The sequence below is a fragment of the Spinacia oleracea genome, chromosome 6 (assembly GCF_020520425.1).
Source record: "Spinacia oleracea cultivar Varoflay chromosome 6, BTI_SOV_V1, whole genome shotgun sequence".
NCBI lineage: Eukaryota > Viridiplantae > Streptophyta > Magnoliopsida > Caryophyllales > Amaranthaceae > Spinacia > Spinacia oleracea.
In genome coordinates this window covers 151254570-151274513 of record NC_079492.1, presented here as the reverse complement: position 1 = coordinate 151274513, position 19944 = coordinate 151254570, and the positions used below count along the sequence as shown (strand labels likewise).

At 39.0% G+C, this 19944-nt stretch overlaps 1 protein-coding gene across 10 annotated transcripts in view; it reads left to right on the top strand.

Annotated features, from left to right (window-relative positions):
* Nucleotides 1-19944, top strand: part of LOC110792492 (uncharacterized) — a 31908-nt gene that overhangs the window by 9403 nt on the left and 2561 nt on the right. For 7 of the 10 annotated variants that reach the window (XR_008924791.1, XR_008924792.1, XR_008924793.1 and 4 more), the window contains exon 3: nucleotides 18957-19871. The gene's annotated coding sequence lies outside the window, so the exon portion shown is untranslated. Of the gene's footprint in view, nucleotides 1-14724; nucleotides 14741-18956; nucleotides 19872-19944 lie in introns of those variants that run through there. The other 3 variants (XM_021997299.2, XM_021997298.2, XM_056833934.1) reach the window with 3 other exon arrangements.

Here is a 19944-nt window from a genome sequence, read left to right as displayed (position 1 = left end):
TGCCGTATAACAACGCCGGTCGAATTGCCGTGCGGTAGAATTTTTCCTTAAATCTTTATGCCTGGATCACATAGGAACATCGTGGCACTTTTCCCCTTTAACCAACCTGCTTTGATTCTATGAGCCACATCGCCATCCAATTTCCCATCCTTTTGGATAATAGATTCTAAATAACGGAACATTTCAGAACCTTGGACAATTTTCCCATCTAAGGTAATCGCCCATGTCTCTCATATATTCCGCCTTGTTTCTACTCAGCCTAAAACCCCGAGATTCCAAAGTTTGTCTCCATAACTCCAACTTACTTTCCACTCCTTCTTTGGTTTCATCAATCAACACAATATCATCTGCAAACATCATGCACCTTGGTATACCATCATGAATTGACCTCATCAATTCGTTCATGACTATATCAAAAAGAAACGGGCTAAGTGCGGAACCTTGATGACTCCAATCGTATTGGAAAATTCTTCGGTCTTACCAACACTAGTGCGCACACTTGTGCTAACTCCCTCGTACATGTCCTTGATGATATCAATATACTTTCTCATAATTCCTTTCCTACTTAATGCCCACCAAAGAATTTCTCTCAGTACCTTATCATACGCCTTCTCGAAATCAATGAAAACCATACGTAAATCCTTCTTCTTATCTCGATAATTCTCCATTAGTTGCCTCATAAGATGGATGACCTCCATAGTCGGTCTCCCGGGCATAAATCCAAACTTGTTCTCCGAAATCTTCACAGTTCTCCTTAATCTTTACTCAATAATCCGCTCCTAAAGTTTCATAGTATGACTCATTAGTTTGATTCCTCGATAGTTGGAACAATCTTGGACATCACCCTTATTCTTGTACAAGGGGATGATAGTACTTTTCCTCCACTCTACTGGCATCCTTTTACTTCCCCAAATCTTGTTGAAAAGAGTTGTTAACCATACAACCCCTCTCTCTCCCAAGCATCTCCGGACTTTGATAGGTATGCCATCGGGCCCCTCTACCCTCTTGCGTCCCATCTTTTTCAATGCCATTTTGACTTCTCTCTTTTGAATTTTTCGCATAAAGTTTAGGTTAACCATATCTCGAGGGATATTTGTATCTCCAATATCGCGCCCTTGATTCCGTTGAACAAGTTATCAAAGTAGAACCTCCATCTATCCTTGATTTCCTTATCTCCCACCAAAACTTTTTGATCAACATCTTTCACACATTTAATCCTCCCGATGTCTTGCGTCTTTCTATCTCTCATTCAAGCAAGTCTATAGATGTCCTTTTCCCCTTCTTTTGTATCCAATCTTGCGTAGAGATCCTGATTCACCTTTGCTCTAGCCTTTCTTACGATCTTCTTTGCTTCCCTTTTAGCCTCCCTGTACTTCTCGTAGTTCTCATCACTTCTACATTTTCCCAACTCTTTATAGTTTGTTGCACAACTTCGTTTCACCAAGATGTGTCCTTACTTGGTAGCATGATTCCTTTATATTGCCCTAGGACCTCTTTCGCCACTCCCTTTATGGTGCGCTCCATTCTTGTCCATAATGAGTTTATATCCAAATCCATATCACCGGCCCAAATACCTTCACTTGCCAACTTTTCTACGAATTTTAGTTGTTGCTCTCCTTGAAGTTTCCACCGCTTGATCCTAGACTCTACTAGTGGTCTTCTCCTCCTTATACAACTTCTACCTCGAAAATCAAGTACCACAAGTCTATGTTGGGTTGATGTACTCTCACTCGGAATCACCTTACAATTGGTGTAGCACTGCCTCAAAGCTACCCTTAGTAAAAAGAAGTCGATCTGACTCGTATTCCCTCCACTCCTATAGGTTACTAGGTGAGAGTGTCTTTTCTCAAACCAAGTGTTCATTATACCCAAGTCATATGCCAATGCAAAATCCAAAATAGCATTTCCCGCTTCATTCCGATCCCCATACCCAAAACCACCATTGATGCTTTCAAATCCATCACGACTCGAGCCTACATGTTCGTTGAGATCCCCACCAATGATCAGTTTCTCACTTCTAGGGACGCGTTGCACCGCTTCTTCCAAATCCTCCCAAAATTCTTGTCTAGTTGAAGCATCTAGTCCTACTTGTGTGGCATAGGCACCATAATAATTACAACTTCATCCCCTATCATAAGCTTAACACTCATAATTCGATCACTCTTTTGAGACACGTGCACTACAACATCAATATATTCTCGGTCAATAAGGATACCTACCCTATCCCCACCCCTAGCTTTTCACTACAAGAAAATCGCGATTTTGCGACAGATAAAAGTAGTCGCAAAAACCATAATTTCCGTCGCTAAAATTAATTTGCGACCGAGGCGACTAGATTTTGGATGGTCGCAGAAACCCTTGTCGCAATTGCATTTTTGCGACTGGTTTTGCGCTGTCGCCTTTTTTTGCGACGGCTTTACGACAACAATTTTGCGACTGCTTTTAAAACCACGGCGACTACTTTGGAAACCGTCGCAATCATTTGCGACAGTAAATTGCGACGTTTTGGCGACTGAATTTACTTTTCCTTGTGACCAACATTTCCGTCGCAAAAATGAAATGTGCAGTCGCTAATTTTTCTAATTTTTCTGCGACTATTTCACATATTCGTCGCAAAAATCCCATATTTAGTCGCAAACAGTTGTTATATATTATCGATCTATATAAAATAAATGATTTTGTATGTTTGTTATTCATATAATATTAACGATCTATATAAAATAAATGATTTTGTAACTATGTAAATAACTTACATTTACATATATTGAATATCCTAAATATTTCTTGATTTTTCATTCACTAAATAAATTGTTCAAATACATAGTTTTGAACCATACCACTAATGGTTTCAAGAATCACCTCCTAAAATGTATTAGAGCATTTACAAAATACCTCCAAAATGATCATGTTAGTGCTTTACAAAATTACCTCCAAAATGGGGATCCAACTAACGACATTCACAAAATTACTCCAAAACGAGCATGTTAGACATCTTAAAATTACCTCCAAATGAGCAAAGCTAGTTATATTCACAAAATGACCGTTCCAAATCATCACTCCAAGTATTATCATGGTAAGCAAAAAATTCAACCAAGTCTTGCAGCACTTGTGACGTATGAGGAACCTTGTCCCGGTGGATCGCAATGGGTCACGAGAGCCGGTAGGAGTAGGAGTAGTGGTAGAAGTAGTGGTAGGAGTAGAAAGCAACATTGCTGCCATCTCACTCATCGAGATTATCATATTTTTTCTCTCCTTTTGCCATTCGGCTTTTTCAATCTTATAGTCTTCAGCAGTTGCTCTAGCTAAATTTAAGCTTTCCGCTGCCACTTTTTGGGTTTCCGCTGCCACTTTTTGGCCTTCCGCTGCCACTTTTTGGGTTTCCTCTACCAGCTTCTTTAACTCTTCAACTTGAGAGCTTAACGGAGAAGTAATGGAAGGGGTAGAAGATGATGCAGTAGAGTGAGAAGAAATATGATTGCAATACATATGTGAGGCACTCCCTAAACCATAAACTCTGCCTTACCTTTTCCCACCAACAACCTCTAGGTATAAATCATTGGGGTCTATCTCAATTCCTTTACTCTTACATGCCTCGAGTTTCTCATTGTGAGTATATTTAAGATTAAATCCAATAATAACTTATGAGAAAAGTAACCTACTGCAGCAATTATCAGTTCTACTGCAGCAATTATCAGTTTTCCTTCCAGATAGATTGATAAACATAAACGGGAATAATGAAGCTCAAATGCTCAATGGAGTACGTCTATGTTCACTAAAACAAATAAATGGTTAGGATAGAAGCATGTAGTCTCATCAATCTTGTTTGTTCAGTCTGTTTGTGCAGTGTAGCTGCTGCTTATGTGTTCCTGTTTGCCGAAAATGATAATACTGTAAGGCGGATAGCGTAAAAGATGCAATAGGAGTGCAATAACAGGAAAAGGGGAAATACTTTAAAAAAAAGTCAAGTCACTATATTTCTTTAGTTGTGTGGAAGCATTAGGGAATTGAGGCGAGTATCAGGTTTCCTCACTAAGAAATTCCTAATAATGCATTAACAGATTTATCACAATTCAAAATCCCCATTTTATAAATGAGGTACCAAGACAAAACTGTTAAACAAGGTAACAGCCGAAGTGTCTAACACTCAAACATGTCAAAGCTATTGAACCCACACGAGGTTACCGAAGGCCAATACAAAATGTAACTGGTATTTTTCTACTGCAATAACTGCATAATCTAAGTGCTGGGCTGATTTTTGGAACACTAAAATTTGATTCAGAAGTCAAGTGTTTGTCTTATTTGGGAAACTACTTTTGTCCTAGTTAGCTTCTTAATGTGTTTTTTCTTTTGCATTCTGTAATTAAAAGGGAAAGGGGGGAAAATAGTGAAGATTATCTTGAGAGGCAGACTTTTAGTTTAGTTGTTTTGTTATCCTTCTGCCAAAAAAAAGAAAAAAATAGAGCACCCCAAATAGTCAACTCATGCCAAAGTTGACCACACAAACACAACCAAAACTAAACACTAACCAACAAGAACAACACAATCTTCCATATGATCTAACTCCTAGGAAACAGACTACCAAGCCAAAAGCATCAAAAACAAACAGCCAACAGAAAAAAAAATTGAGCAGCACCCGCAACAAACTTAATCCCAACTGCAAATCACATACTGAGGCCGAAAAACTCCAAAATGATACAGACTGTAAACCAGCAAACCAACAAACCCACACAAATATCAACCCAAATAAATCAAACAGAACTGCAAAACTCCTAACATACAAGTAGTGAGTTAACCTAAGAATGCTCTAGCAGATAACACAGAATTGATTTCATTACCATAATTAGAAATAAGGTACGAAAACCATTACCATGATATCATTTGCCTTTTCACCAATCACATCAGTTTCACCCTCGTCACCCACGGGAATAGAATGTGTCTTCTCATAGACATCGGCAACAGTTGGTAAAACTCCATTGTTAAGGCTCGCCTTAAAATAAATGAAGTTATTAGAGTTTTTAAAAAATAATACAGAAAAAAGCGGGGAAGGGGTGGTTGAATAAGACTCGTCTGTAATTGATAATCAACACCACATAAATAATCAATAATCAATAGTTTCTTACCATTTTTGCAACCACCATAGGAGTAGAAATGCTACCTTGGCGATGGCCAGGGTCAAAACTACCTTCCGTTTGGCCAGATAATCTATTAGCTTTGCCTATCTTAGAACGTTTCTGAAATTCTGGATCTTCCCTTCTCTTCATATATGCAGCCCGAACATCACCTAGCATGAACTCAATATCCTTATGAAGATGAATTTTAGCATCTTTGTTCATTGTATCCCTTAGGCGATCCGTACATTTTGCATCAAAATCTTCCCTAGCCTTAATATTGAACTCAGGTCTCCAAGTATATCCACGCTGCACAAAAAGATAAGGAAAAAGCAACAAAAAACAACAAAGTCAGCTAATATCAACTTCGCACTAAGCTTACAATATAACTAACTCATGAAGGCACTTGTTATCTGTTTGTATTACTCCCACATTATATCTGCAACATACATCCATGATATGTGAGACCAATTACTTACTTCAAAATGCATCATTATCAGTATCATAAAAAAAAGACATTTCTTGATAATCAACTTCAAATTTCAAGACATATCTCTACCAATAAATAGAGCTTAAGGGAGAAACCTATAAACGAAGTTTAGTTTTACATGATAATGTTGTATGAATCTGTTATATTGAATTACTAGCAATGCAACATAAACAGGTATATTATAGTTATATACTAGTTTAATTGTTCAATATATTTGGCTTGTTTTGGTGTAATAGTTAGTTTGTTATCTGTTTGTGGAATGTAAGAATGCAAGGGAAACCTCTCTGGTTTCAAAATCCAACACTGCAACAACAATAAAAAGTACCTCAAACTCATTGAACCAACGATCCTTCACGGCAAGTGGCACCTCCTTATAGTTCAAGTAAGGGTAATTGTAGTGCGCCTTCCAAGCCTTCGTGACATCACCAACAACTGTACTATTGGAAAACCTAGTGGAAGAAAAATATAAGCAAAGAAGAGTTAAGTGTCACATCAAGGAACAATCTTTCCATATGATATGGACAATAAATATCATGTACCAATAATTATGACTCACCATAACCAATCAGGTGTTAGCTCAATCTTTCCCTCCTCCAACCCATCAATTTGCGGTGGCGGTGGCGGTGGAGGTGTAACCATAGGAGTTCCCTGACCACGGCCTCGACCCCGACCACTTTTTGAAGCTCTCATGAATCCCTTTATTGTCAAAGAACTAGAAAATACATGCTCATAAATTAAGTTAGAGTTCTCTAATACAATATGATAAAAACAAATGAAAATAATATACATAAAGAAATGTAATAAATAAGACATTGCCCAACAAACAAATAATTAACAAATAAGCTCAAACACGAATCACATATTAAAAACATTGTCTAACAAAAAAATAATCTCAAAACATGATCCATAGAAATAAACATTGTCTACCAAACCAAATAATCTCAACAATTGTCTAACACTTTAAAATCAAAATCATTCATCATCTTCTTCATCCTCATCCTCATCCTCATCCCCAATCCTCCTCCTCATTATCATCACCATCATCATTATCATCTCTTAACTCTTCTTCATCCTCTTCTTCAGATTCAACATCTTCCCACTCCCCTTCTTCTTCTTCCTCCTGATCTTCACCATCTGAACCATCCACCTCCATATCATCCTCGTAGATAACCTCATCACCATCCGGTTCACAAAGGGCTGGAGTATCTTCATCCTCCACTTGGAAAAATGACTCATCAACGGGAGCATCTATAGTAGATCGGGATTTTGTCTTAAAAACAGCCCATCATTGACTCTTGTCCTTCTTTAAGCTTAGATAAGAGGTAAAATACACTTGATACGCTTGGTGTGCTAGTAGAAAAGGATCATAAACGGGGTATTTCTTAGTATGGTTAACTTCAACCAATCTATATTGCGGATGGATATTCATGCTCACTGAATCCATCCAATTACATTTAAACAAGACAGTTTTATAGACAGTTCGGGTGCCTAAGTAAACTAACTCAATAGCTTCTTCTAGAATGCCGAAATAATCAATTTCCTCCTCACTTTTTACACCCACCCCATAATTGATAGTAGCTTTGTGTTTTTCATAGTCAAAAGTGTGAAACCTAAAGCCGTTGATGTGAAATTGCCTCCATGTTTTGACTTGTCTAGATGGACCCATGGCCAGTGCACGAACTACTTCATCGGTCTCATTAGAGTGAGTTACCTATTTTCAAATTCAAAGTGTTATTTAACAAAATATAAAAATGTGTATATAAATATAATTGTTGGTACATTGAAAGTTAGTTGTAAAAGCTTACGTTATCTTCAAGCCACTTTGAAAATTGAAGTGCAAACTTGCTCCAAATATCACGTAGATCAATATTAGGATAGGTTTGCATCATCGATTCTTCAAACTTCCTAAAAACCGTAAAATGTTATTTAATTATCAAAATTTCTAACATTATTACTAAGTGTATAAAATTTTACCTTTCATACTCTCCTAACACCCCACAATTAGAAAGAACATAATGGTGTGCATGCAGGATTTCTTTGGCATCCAAAAACCATGTTTTCCCACCTAGGCCACGACCTTCACTACATTGGAATAATTCCGGAATAGTTGAATCTACTTCATCAGACCCAACTACATTGCGTCCAAGATCTCTAGCCTTTGTGTCAACATGGGATTGAAAGTAGTGAGTACAAAGTTCGAAATCTCTTCCGTTAAGTAAGCATTGCATATTGATCCTTCAACTCTTGCCTTATTACCGATCTTTTTTTTCAAATGATTAAGAAATCTACAAAAAAGTCAAGGTGGCCAATTAGCACTTATAAATCTGTATCATGTGGAGGAACTTGAAAAAAGGAAAATTACCTCTCAAATGGATACATCCATCTGTATTGCACAGGACCACCCAACTTTGCCTCGTGAGGCAAATGCACAAGTAGATGCTCCATAGAATTGAAGAAGGCAGGGGGAAATATTTTCTCTAATTTGCACAAGTTTCAGGGATATTTTTCTCTAGACTTGTCATATTATCAGCTGTTGTAGTGTAAGAGCATAAATCTCAAAAAAATTGACTAATTTCAGTGACCGCTTTCCAAACATTGGTCGGGAGTAGCTCTTTCATTCCAACGGGCAACCACCTCTCCATGAACACATGACAATCATGGCTTTTCATTCCATATATCTTACAAGCTTCCAAATTAACACATCTATCCAAATCAGATGCATATCCATCTGGGAACTTTAGACCTTTTATCCACTCACATAGCACCTTGCGTTGTGCTTTATCAAGAATGTATGGTGCTTTCGGTAAAGTCCATTTCCCATCAAGTTCAATAGGCTCTAGACTACTTCTCTTACAATACAACCCAATGTCTTCGCAAGCACCTTGTGAATCAACTACATTTCATTTCACATTCAATATTGTGTTGATGAGTTGATCAAAAAAGTTCTTTTCAATGTGCATGACATCTAAATTATGTCGAATCAACAAATCTTTCCAATAAGGAAGCCCCCAAAAGATGCTTTGCTTATGCCACCCTTTGTTACCCTTTTTTGACTTGTTCGAAGGGATTGTTTGGTCAACAGACTTCGGAATCTTTCTCTCCGCCCTTTTCTTGCAAAAAGCTGTGCGGTTCTTTCGAAAAGGATGAGTTGTGGGGAGGAATTGACGATGACAATCAAACCATGATACATTGGAGCCGTTGTCGAGCCAAAAAGATCTAGTCTTGTCCATGCAATACGGACAAGCCAACTTTTCTGAAGTAGACCAACCGGATAACACCCTATATGCTGAAAAGTCACTAATGGTCCACAAAAGGGCAGCCCGCATATTAAAATTCTTCTTTTTTGACACGTCAAATGTCATTGCACCCACTTCCCATAAGGATTTTAATTCATCGATCAAAGGTTGCATGTATACATCGAGATTCCCTTTAGGATTTTTAGGACCGGGAATGAGTAAGGATAAAAACATAAATAGCTTCTTCATACACAACCATGGAGGCAAGTTGTATGGGGTAATGATAACAGGCCAACAAGAGTACTGACCCCCGAATTTTCCATGTGGTGCAAACCCATCCGTGCATAAGCCATTCTAACATTACGTGGCTCATTAGCAAAATCCTCATATGTGTCATCTAGATGTTTCCAAGCTTCACTGTCACTTGGATGAGCTAGTGTTCCGCTGACTCTAGGATTTTTTGAATGCCACTGCATGTCATCTGCAAGGTTTTTGGTCGCATATAATCTTTGCAACCTTGGTGTGATCGGAAAGTAGGTTAACATCTGCAAGGTTTTTGGTCGCATATAATCATGAGAAGTCATCTTATAACGCACTCCGCCACATTTTAAACATTTCTCAAGGTGTGCCTTATCCTTCCAGAATAACATGTACCCTTTGGGGCATGCATGTATCTTCTCATGAGGAAGTTCAAGGCCTTTAACCACCTTTTCGATTCCGGAGTATGTTTTCCTCATTGAATTCTCATCAGGAATTACTTCACTAATGAGAGATGCAAACCCATAAACACATTTATGGGGAAAGTTGTACTCACATTTTAGGGTTGTGATCCTTGAAGCTATCTCTAAAAGAGATAATCGACTTCCTTCGTACAATGGTTCTTTTGCTGCTCTTAACAACTCAAAAAGCTTCTTAGCCTGAAGATTGGGTTCTTCTTCAACATTATGTAGCTCTTCGGGAAATGCATTACCATTAATTTGACCAAGAGCATCATGGACTATGTCAACGTAAGGATTAGGTGCCTCATATGATGGTTTTAAAGAAGCGAAATCCTCCCCGTGACAAACCTATTCAAAGTAGTTACTCAAGAATCCATTTTTATACAAATGGTGCCTAGCACCATCAAGATCTAAAAATGCAGTGTTTCTACACTTAGAACATGGGCATCTAATCTTTGAAGATTCTTGAAAATCATGGTGTTGCTTAGCAAACTCAATAAACCCTCGCAAGCCATCTATGAACTCTTTTCTTAGTAAGCGACCTTCACGTCTCTCATACATCCATTTTCTATCCAACCTCTCCATGGCTCTGAAATGACATAATAAATTATAAAACATAATATGACATTTTCCCTTACAAGTAGTATATTATTAAAATATAACTTAGCGTGATAGTTTCCACTTTCTGCCAATTACAAGATAGAAATCAAATCTAAACCACCCCCATTAACTAATTACATTTTAAAAAATGTGTATTAGGTATTTAAGTATGAACTAGTAGCTTAAATTTAAATTAAAAAAATAATATTAACTTGACATGTTCTTTTTGTAAAAACGAGTATATTATAAAAGTTGTAAAATTACTACTCCTTCCGTTCCTACACACTTTGGACATTTACACGGGATTTAATAAAACTGAATTGTGTGTAAGGGGTAATGATTGGGAATGTTTTATTTGGGGAAAGGAAAAAGTAGATAATTGTTTAATGTTAAAAGTACAAATAGAAAGGGATGTGGGGATTGAAAAGTATGAAAAGTGTAGAATGTGTAAGAAAAAGTAATAATGATTTATAGAAAAGTGGGAAAAGTGTGTGGAAAAGTGGGAAAGATGTATGTCCAAAAATGGAAACTGGACACTTATAAGTGAACACTATTTATGGGAACTGGACACTTATTTAGGAACGGAGGGAGTACTATAAAGTATTGGTCTTACATATATATAAAGATGATTTCCATTCCAAAAATATAAAATCTAGTAAAGCTACATAGACAATAACTTAATAAACTAAAGTGGGCATATACGAAACCAGCTTGACAACATCGGTATATGAACTACCTAAAAAAATGAAGCAAATAACAAGCTACACCAAAGTATAGAAATACATCAACAACACATATGCATCCATGTACATGTAATTTCCATATAATAATGATTAGAGTTGGTTAAAATACATACGAAGTACTCAAATTAAAACCCAGCCGAATTATTTTCTAATTTATAGTTGAGATCATCATGTAAGACCTTTGCAGAGTGTACATATTTCATGCCATGTAAGAGCTGATATAAGAAGTACCGCAGTTCACCAAATAAGTCAGTCTCTTTCAACAACTTACATGGAGAAAAGTTGCCACCTAGATCAATATCTAAGCTATCGTGTTTAAGACCCCTAGGAAATACCTAAGCTCTTTGAAATCTAAACAATATAAACATAATATTTCCTAGTTCTATTTTCTACTAATGTGTTCCCATAACAATATCACTTGATTATGAATTTGTGATTTCTTACTTTCACTTTAATGTACTACTGATGTTCCTATCACTACAGGGGTTATTATCATTGCCTTTCCAGGCAGTATTTGTATCACTTAAATGGTTGGCTGACTGTTTAATCACGGACCAGAGCTAGTAAAAAGTAAAGATGATGTACTCCAAATAAACATCATGATTTAGTCATAAAAACAGAATTATGAAGAGCAGCCGATTTCTCGAAAGAAAGGAAACACCTATTCCTACCAAACAAGTTAATGAACATCCTTGCAGATCACCACTATACTGAAATATTCAACAGAAAGAGAAATCAACATGTTTGCATTATATAACTAAAAACAAGAATGTTATCAGCTTCACAGTAACATCTGATTAGCCCTAAGGGATTGTATGCAGCGAGCTTGACACCCAAACAATTTTCATAACTTTCTCAATTCTCTAGGAAAGTTATTTTCAGAACTAGGAACTAGAATATACATAACTAATCACCTACATCTCCAATGATTTTGACCCAAAACTTCCATCTACTCAAATTAAAACCCACAACCGAAGTTCTGTACCAACCCCGAAAATCAAATTTTCCACATTCAAATTTAACAACTGGTTCTCTAAATTCAAAGTTCTTGTGTTTAATTCCAAACTACAGGCCCCCCAAATCCACGCTAAGAAGACTCTAACTCACTCCAACACTTGCATAAAAACAACTCAAATTATATTACCAAACCCTAAACTAAGAAATTCAGTAAAGTGGGCAATTTAGACTTACATAGTCACAAGCACGGTGCCGGAGAAGATGACAGAGTAGTGATGACGCAACAAAGATGTGGGGTGACGGAGATGTGGGGCGACGGGGATGTAGACCGACGAAGGATGGGAATGAAAACCCTTCTGTTAATCGAAAAATGAAAGAAATGAAAGAAAGGCAGAAAGGAAGGGTATTTTACTTAACTCTTAACAAAATATTTTAAATAAAAAACACTGCGACTGCTAAAATACTCGCAGAAGATAGTCGCTAACTGATAAAAAAAAAAAGGTTACTTAATTTTGATCTTTGCGACTACAATGTGGTCGCGGATATAGGACGGCAGTCGCAAGGTCGCGACGGCGCAGCGACAACTGCTAATGTAGTCGCAGTTTTTACGACTGCTCGTCGACTGCAGTCGCTAAAATCAAATTTGCGACGGATTTTTTTGTCAGTCGCAAGAATCAGTCACTAAAACGCGATTTTCTTGTAGTGTTTCCCGAATACCAAAGTTTATAACCCCATGAAGCTATTTCTCTTGCCTTGTTTCCAACCCCCTTGGTCTTCTGCTAACATAATATGTTAATTCTCCTCCTCATAACCTCTACTAATTCGACTTATCTTCCTGTCAAAGAGCAAATGTTCCAAGTCCCAAAACGCATCCTACTACCCTTACCCTTACCCCTATCCTTACCATGAAACCTTGGATAGTTAACACCATCCTCGGGTGGCACGCCGCTTCCGGGTGACGACCTAGCAACCCTTGCATATTTTCCACTACACTCGGGCCTAGGAAGTATAACACACCCTTGCATACTTGAAACCACCCCTAAATGTAGGGGTGGCGCTCCGCTTCTGGGCGACGACCTAGCAACCCTCACATATTTTTCACTACACCGGCTTAAGAGGTGTAGCGCTTCGCTGAGAAGCGGACGCCCCCACGATGTTCCATTGTCGATTCATGTTATAATATGTGGATTAGTTTTACGCTGGCCGCCCCAAGCCTACCGCAACCCTCCTCCTTTATCCTTGGGTGAATGCCGCACACGCGACACTCACAAGTGACTGCCGCATAAGTATACTTACAAGTGACTGCCGCATAAGTGACACTCACATGCGGAGTTGTTACCCTAATTTGGGACCACAAAACAAAACAAAAATGCACTTGAAAACATTCTCATGTGCTATATTCCCTTTCCACATGTATTTTGTTCCTTTTTACATGTACTATATTCTACTTTTTTCATCATCAGTGTACTATATTTCAATTTCCCACACACTATATTCCACTTTATTAAAATTCGTGTTTTAGTCAAAGAAATAGGACTACAATTTTTGGACCGATGAAGTAGTTTTTTGTCTCGTTCTTTATCAATAGAGCAAAGCCTTTTTTTACCCCTCCTCACTTGATGATGCCACACGTCCTCTTTGATCAAGGAACCTCTGGTTTTTGCGCCCCTCTTCCTCTACGATCAGATTTCTTTGGTTTCTTCACGCTTACGCTTCTCCTCTTCTATGCCATGGCGTTCCTCTTCGATCCGCTTTCTTTGGTTTATCCACCCTCACCCTTCTCCTCTTCTCTCCCACGGCGCTGCCTTCTTCTTTCATAGTACAAAATACTTTGGTTTCTTCGCCCCAATTTTTTCGTTGTGGTTCTCTACCGATTACCTCCTTCCTCATTTGACCTGGTTTTCGCTTTATTGTAAATTTATTAAGAAGTCTTGGTATAAAAATGACATGAATTGAAATCCAAGGTGATTACAAGTATTTTGCGAATCATTTGGATTTTAAAATGTTACAGGGAAGTGTAGATGAGTAAAATAGTAGAAACGGTCTAAAATAGTAAAACAATAGGGATGACTAAATACGAAATATGGGAAAAATAAATAGGTAGTGGATAATTTGTCACGTGCTACTTGAACAATTTTAGTACCTCCTAAAAGTAGTGGAAACATAAATGATTTGAGGAAAAATCATGAGTACTAATTATGTTTAGGTTTTTATTTCTTAGTAGATATCATTCCCGAGTATGGAGAACAGAAGGACGTGATGTTTTTCTCTACTACGAGAATGGTTGTGGATAATCTGTTTCAGAATTATGTAGTTAATTGTGATGATATATTGTCATACCAACACAATGATTTGGTGATTTAGTTTAGTATAGAAAACACAACATAACCAATCTCAAGCATGTATGTATAACTCCTACTTTATTTATCTATTTATGGTTTCGTATTATCTATTCTATGTTAAACCAAATTTGACGTAACATTTATATTCCGTATCATTAACAATATTTCAAAAAAAAAATCATGAATTTGTAAGTGCTCGTATTTTATATAACATTTTTACAAGACAATTTTGTATACCTTGGGTGATTGTGCACGCGCTAGCGCAATGGCCAACAACTAGTCCCAACACAGAGAGAACTTCCATTTACTATTCACGTAATAGTGCAATTATGGTCCAACCTCCATTTTCATGCCCATTTCTTTGTTGTCCTCTAACTTACATGTTGTCTTTGGCCCTCATACTTTTTTCGTATTTCCCCTTCTTTTACCTCCCGTCATCACTTTGATGAGAAGCAGTGCTTCCCAGCTATTTCTCTGCACACTCTCAGACATGGATCAGAAAAACAATGGCAATGAAGAAGCCACGAGCATCAACGAAGAATCCAGTAAGTTGAACCATCTATTTCTAGGGTTTAAGACATTAACCATGCCCTCGTGTTAGAATCCAACCTTCCTTTACTTGTACTTCTCCTTTCTATTGTTTTCTAGGATCTTTCTAATAGTTTTCTAAGGGTGAGTTTATCCCTAGTCTTGAAGGGAGTCTCGAGTTGAGTCTCAAGTTTAAATCTTGGGATAATGTGGTAAAAGACTACACTAAGTCTTGAAGTGAGTTTGAAAATCCAAGACTCACTCAAGACTCACTTAAGACTCCACTTTTTTTATTCCTCCAATCAAATCATGCCACATCATATCATCATACTTAATTTATCTTATTTCACCTAACTAAATTATTGATGGTTTATGTATTATTTTGTTTCATTTGCCTTTAAGTTTATGTTTTAGATCTTTTGAATTTAATACTATGTTGTATTATTGTTTCTAATTTGTACGGAACATATGTCAATTTCGAAATTAACATTTTCTTTTTTTTTCTTTTCATTTTTTTTCTCGAATTATAAATTACTTTGTTTTAGAGCCGATCAACATGGGCTTGACCCGCTAGCCCGGCCCGACCCGATCCGAAAATTGCCGGGTGTTGGGCAGAAGGCCCGGCCCGACCCAATTTTTTTAAAAAATATACGGCCTTTGGACAACGCAAAACAACAATTTTAGTTATAAATTTGCCCCGGTCCAAAATTGGCCCGAAAACCCGCTATTTTTAGCCCGAAATAGCGGGTTTTGGGCATACAAAATTTGCCCGAAGTTTGGCCCGGCTCGCCCGACATAATGGACAAACTTTTATGTTCTCGACCCGGCCCACCTTTTGATCGGGTCTACTTTGTTTATATATAAGAAAACATAGTTTCAATATTATTTGGGAAATGTACAAAAAAAAAATATATACATAAAATACTTTAAGAGTTAGGTGAGTCTGAGGTGAGTCTGGGGATAATTTGTAAAAATAGGGTGAGTTTTGTGTGAGTCTGGATAATGAAAAAGTTAGTGGAAAGCTGATGTGGCAGAGTCTGAAGATTGAAGGTGAATCTGGGGATAAACTCACCCTAAGCTTTAGGGAGAATTATTATGTTACCGTAATTCCAGTGTTCACTAGCAAATTTTAGCTAATTCAAAATAAACCTCTATGAGGGGTATGAACCAATACCTCTCATCAGAAGTTGCCTTTGCTTAATTCATGTGTTGTTGCTATCCTTTATAGATATTGTGTTGTTGCATGCTTTAAGCTTTCCAAGACCCATCAAAGTCCCTTGCAAAACAGATACACTCTCGTCGTCGGCCCCGCTTGTGCCTGCTGCGCGCACAAGCGCCCCGTTCGACCCTCGACCCTCGCTCTTGTCGTCAATAGGCAAGAGTGCCCTTTCAGATTAGACGCTTACTCGTGCCCCTACGAGTCACAAGACACTCATTCCGCACAAGGCTTGCTTCCTTGCCGCCAATAGGCAAGAGGGCGCCGCACGGATCCGGTGTCAAAACACTCGGATCGTGACAGTTGGTATCAGAGCCAAGGCTCGACCTAGGCCCCGAAAGACCCAAGAAAGAAAGAGATGGAAACGATCGAAGAAAGACTAGCCTGGCTAGAAGGCAAGTTGGAGAGCTGGACCCGACTCGAGGAAATTGTGATTGGCCAAGCCAAAGAGATAGAAAGACTCGAGGGTGCGGTCGATGAGCTCATGCAAGAGAAAGAAGCGCTTCAGGAACAACTCAACTTTGTCCAGAAGCAAGCTGAAGATGCCCAAGACAAATGCGCGACACTGACTCGAGTGGAGGTGGTGCGATCAAGATCAAACCTCCAAAGCCTCGAGACTACAGTGGGGCTAGAGACTCGAAGGAAGTTGATAACTTCCTCTTCGACATGGAGCAGTATTTAAGAATTTGTCAACTGAGTGACAATCTAAAGGTTGATACTGCGACCATGCACTTGTCGGATGATGCGAAGCTATGGTGGCGCACAAAGCTTGCCGACGTCGAAGGTGGGAAGATCAAGATAGACACCTGGGAAGAGTTCAAGAAGGAACTCAAAGATCAATTATATCCAGAGAACACCGAGTTTGTTGCAAGAATGAAGCTACAGGAGATCCGCCACAAGGGCTCCATACGCGACTATGTGAAGGAATACTCGGCCTGCATGTTGGACATCCGAGACATGAATGAGAAAGATCGGTTGTTCAACTTTGTTCACGGACTACAAGAATGGGCGCAACGTGAAGTATTGAGGGCGAAAGTGGATACGCTTTCGGCCGCTATGACTGCTGCAGAGCGATTGATGGACTACTCCGCAGGAAGGGGTCATCGCTCGGAAGAAGGAACAAGGGGGACGCCTACAAGCTCGGAGGGCCCGACTCCAAGCTCACCCAAGAGTGTCAGAAGTGACTCAAGGGTGTCGTCCAGCTCAGTCGGGGGATTCAAGAAAGGAAATGGGGGAGGAGATTCACAGAAATCCTGGTCATCACCTTCCGTATCAACAAAGGAATCCAAGATCAGCACGCCCTCGGGAAACATTAGTAGACTTGTCGCCAATAGGCAAGAGTTCCACACAAATGGTGGGAGTGCAAACACAAAGGGGAGATCGACAACGTACAGAGGAAGTTGTCGGCCATGTCCGTGGAGGAAACCCCAAAAGAGACAGAAGAAGAAGCATGCCATGAAGACGACGAGCCCCGCAGAATGAGTTCCATCTACATGATGTATGCAATGGGGAAAGAGACCCCGAAGACAAGAGAGGAATCCACAGACATGATGTATGTGGACCTCATGGTAAATGGGAGGAATGCTCGAGCCATGGTAGACACCGGCGCCCCTCACAACTTTGTGACCGAAGCAGAAGCCCGTAGATTGGGGTTAGTGCTCAAGAAAGGAGGCGGTAGCATGAAATCCGTCAACTTCAAAGCCAAACCGATTCTCGGAGTGGCAGAACAGGTGGAAGCAAAGTTGGGAGATTGGGAAGGAAAAATGAACTTCACTGCCGTCAACATGGACGACTTCAACCTTGTACTTGGATTGGAGTTCCTCCGCTCCAGCAAAGCAGTTGTAATGCCTCACTTGAATTCTTTGCTTGTAGCAGGTGGACAAACTTGTCTAGTTCGAAGTACAGGTACTCCCACAAAGAAAAAAGAGAAGGGCCGATTTCTTTCGGCAATGCGAGTGATGGAGCCACTCAGAAATGCGACATCCCAGATACCCCCTCGCATCAGAAACAAGATACAAGCTCAAGTCAAGCTGCTCCGAGCCAGAAACCAAAAACAAGGAAGACTTGGATTCACAAGATTCACCAGCCTATCAAGATTCAAGAAGACTCCAGCAACCGCCATCAACCAACGGCGCAGAGAAGACTACAGAGTTTAGGATAGGAGCTTTTTCTTTCATCTTTTGTAACTCTTGTAAGTCGACGAGGGCGTCGACAGCTTAAGTGGGGGAGGATGTTAGAATCCAACCTTCCTTTACTTGTATTTCTCCTTTCTATTGCTTTCTAGGATTTTTCTAATAGTTTTCTAGGCTTTAGGGAGAATTATTATGTTACTGTAATTCCAGTGTTCACTGGCAAGTTTTAGCTAATTCAAAATAAACCTCTATGAGGGGTATGAACCAATACCTCTCATCAGAAGTTGCCTTTGCTTGGTTCATGTGTTATTGTTAGCCTTTATAGATATTGTGCTGCTGCATGCTTTAAGCTTTCCAAGACCCATCAAAGTCCCTTGCAAAACAGATACACTCTCGTCGTCGGTCCCGCTTGTGCCTGCTGTGCGCACACAAGCGCCCCGTTCGACCCTCAACCCTCGCTCTTGTCGCCAATAGGCAAGAGTTCCCTTTCAGATTAGACGCTTACTCGTGCCCCTACGAGTCACAAGACACTCATTCCGCACAAGGCTTGCCTCCTTGCCGCCAATAGGCAAGAGGGCGCCGCACGGATCCAGTGTCAAAACACTCGGACCGTGACACCTCGCGCCCTCACGAAGTCGCCATTTAGTAGTCGGCCTTCTGAAGATTTCTACAAAATTAGGATTTGGTTTCAATTCTTCAGATTTAATGTGAACATGTTTTGCAAATCGATTTACTTATTTATTTTGATTTGTTTTGAGTGAACTGTGGAATTGAATAGGTGTTGCAAAAATGTTGTTGATTTGTTCAACCCACCAGTGGAGCTTGGCATTCTTTATATAAATTGAATATATAACTAATCAAATTAGTTTTGATTTTTGTTTGAAGGTGGATTTTCTGGAGCATATCGATTGGAGGAGTGTCAAATGTCTCAGCGATTCTATTGCCCACGTCCTTGAGCAGGTTATTTACTCTTCCTTCAATTCTTGTGAGCATATTTGATTAATTATGGTTAGTTTTAAGAGTATCTCCTGCATTTGGTTTAAGAGTAACTTGTGAACATATTTGATTGGTTATGACAACTTAAATTAGGGTTTTATCTTTCTGAATGTATTGATTAATCAATTTATGTTGCTCTGGAATTTACCCAGATTAATTATGCTTTTGTTAGCTCTTTTATTAACTTTTAAATTTTTTTAGATTAGGACTTCTAAAATAAACGCAATTTCTATAAACACCATCCACTCTATCCTTTAGGTTAGCTCTTTTATTAACTTTTAAATTTTTTTAGATTAGGACTTCTAAAATAAACGCAATTTCTATAAACACCATCCACTCCATCCTTTAGCAAACACAAACTCATCTATCAATATACATTTGAGCTCGAATTTACCGCGTGGATCGGTGTTGCTGGTACGGATATATTATCAGACTATAGATACAACCTTGTGTATTTTGCATTTAACATATGATAATGATTTGATTAATTGAGTTATGTGATGACACAAGAAGGGGAAAGGACCTGATAAAAGGATAAATGATGGGGAGATCACCGTGTTGCGATGAAAGTGGGCTAAATAAAGGGCCATGGACACCGGAGGAGGACAAGAAGCTAGTGGATTACATTGACAGACACGGCCATGGAAGTTGGCGAGCTCTACCAAAACTGGCTGACTTGAACTGCTGTTGAAAGAGCTGCAGGCTTCGCTGGACCAACTACCTTCGTCCTGATATCAAATGCGGAAAGTTCTCTGAGGATGAAGAGCAAACCATCATCAACCTTCGCTATGTGCTTGGCAACAAGTATGTCCATGTCCATCAGACAATTTTACTAACAGCAAATTTACTGCATTGTATGCGTCTAATATCTTCTTAT